Source organism: Tachysurus fulvidraco, chromosome 3, assembly GCF_022655615.1.
Source record: "Tachysurus fulvidraco isolate hzauxx_2018 chromosome 3, HZAU_PFXX_2.0, whole genome shotgun sequence".
Classification (NCBI taxonomy): Eukaryota; Metazoa; Chordata; class Actinopteri; order Siluriformes; family Bagridae; genus Tachysurus; species Tachysurus fulvidraco.
The window spans coordinates 20358927-20361426 of record NC_062520.1 but is presented as its reverse complement, the minus strand read 5'-3'; positions in this window follow the sequence as shown (position 1 = coordinate 20361426).

Genomic DNA, 2500 nt, shown 5'->3' with positions numbered 1-2500 from the left:
GTAGGTTTTTGCAAAAATCGAAGTGCAAAAGTGAAGCACGAAAGCGTTTCCAGGGGTCTTGCTGACGGGAGGGCATAAATCTGTGGTGTCCGCTGCCTCCTTCCTCCCTCCTCCTCTTCCTCTGCTCCTCGTGGATGTGCGCGCGCGCTTGATCAGCACCGAGCGCTTTATACGCGCGCGCCGATCAGGTGGCGCACTGAGAGGGGAAGCGCTTAATGTAATCCACCCGAAACCTCCCGGGAACAGAGCTGCGCGACAATGATTTATTGATGCTCTCCTTCATCTCTCCGTCTGATTTTCTGGGGTTTTTTTATGCGTCCAGGGTGAACCTTCATGTACGAGAGGAATGTATTGTAAAAAAAAAAAATGTGTGTGTGTGTGTGTGTGTGTGTGTGTGTGTGTGTGTGTGTGTGTGTGTGTGTGTGTGTGTGTGTGTGTGTAACAAGTTTTAGTGTCGCTACAGTACTAATGATTAACAGAAATGACAAATTGCTTCCAGAATACAGAGAAGAGATTCATGTGTGTTAATACATGTAATGTGATGTTAATATCTGCAGAAAGTTTGCACATGGTTCCTCTTCAGTATTTCAGTGTTGTGGTTAAAGGCCCACTGACCATGTATTTTCTTAGAACAGAAAGTGGTGGTGATGTCATAAAAAAGTCTTCACCTTGTGGACGTGCACGTTCTGAAATACTGGCATTAGCTATACATGAATTAGAATCATATATTAATTGCATACATTAAACCATGAAACTACAATTCCATACAAACATACTGTAACCACAAGCAAAATAAAATATAATGAATTGGTGGGAGTGGATCTTGCTCTCTTACCAGAAAAATGCTAAACTATCATTTTATTCTTCATATTTTTGCTTTGAATTTATATTTCATATTTCTTTTCATTTTGAATTGAAACACACCAAAAGGCTGTAGAATACACATGGCTGTCTCAGTGTTACGAACAAATTGAAACTAGAATGGATGGTGTTCCCTTGAGGAATAAATGGGGACCTTTAGCATATAGCGAAAAGATTTTGCAGTGTATATTTCAAATCAAAAGTACAATACAGAAGTGTGCATATCATTCTTTTAAACTGAACTACTTTCTTACTTCATTTGACTATGTAATCTGCACAGCCGTGTTCAATTGAAAGGTCACAACAAAGTTTTTTTATGTTTCATTTGCTCTGTTTGTAGACAATGTTTTTAATCTGATGAAATAGAAACTATAAATAACATGCATTCAGCAAATAATTAAGAAAGTTGAGAAGTTTTCTGTGAAGCTGTGAAGTACGATTGTTTTGGGATGTATCGGGTATACTCACTCTACCTTCATGCAACACTCCTCATCTTAACACAGAAATCAGCATTACGATGTAAACATGCCGGAATAACATGGCACCAATTTCATTTCTATTCAACGAGTCATCTAAGAAGCTACCACATGGCATAGATCTAACTTTGTCAATCAGGTTATCTGAAAGAAGTCTATTTGTACAGCTTTCATTTTACACCATACACATATACACACCACCAGGAGCAGCAACAGAAGGCATAGTGCCCTGATGAAGGGGACTGCTGGGTATTGTCCCTCGGCCTGCTGTCGCTGTAACACTAAATACTGCTGAGTCCAGTTCTCACCAGGCATCTACACACACACACACACACACACACACACACACACACACACACACACACACACACACACACACACACACACACACACACACATACAGAGTGCTGGGCTAAGAGCGAAAACATACCTTGTCACTTTTCCCCCTCTTATATTTTTGATGACCGCAAATGAAACGCAATATAAGACACATTACCAATACACCCTGAACTGCACCAAAGTCACACAGTGAAATGAATACTGATAAAACACAACACCAAGCTCATTTTTCTTAAACAAATTGAGAATGATGCAAGCAATGAAGAGTAATTAGGATTCCCCCAGCTCAGTGTTTCCAAAGCCTGAGTGATCAAAATCATTGCCACAGAGTGTCAGGCAAGCTTGGAGAGGAACTTCGCCTCAAGCGCTATCCCTGACAAGGGTTTGCTGCCATCTGCCCCTTTGTACTGTCTTCTTACTGATGAGAAAAGATCATCTGAACCTCCTCCGTGGTAATTGCCTTGAATCAGTGAAATTGCCTTTCTATAGACACTTGACATCCCTTGCAGCGAGAGTAACATTTTGAACACCTCAGAAATTCTGTTTTAGTAGGAGATAAAAATGAGAGGACTGAGGTATCATTTCCTCTCGCCGACACTCGAACAATGATGTGTCAGAACTGATCAGTGGTTACATCCTTCTGCACTGGGAGAGGTGGAGAGCCAGGGGAGCGCCAGAATCACACAGGTTCACTGATGACATTATTACACACACCCTGACACACATGCTGATAAAAACACACACACCACACACACACACACACACACACACACACACACACACACACACACACACACACACACACACACACACACACAAACACA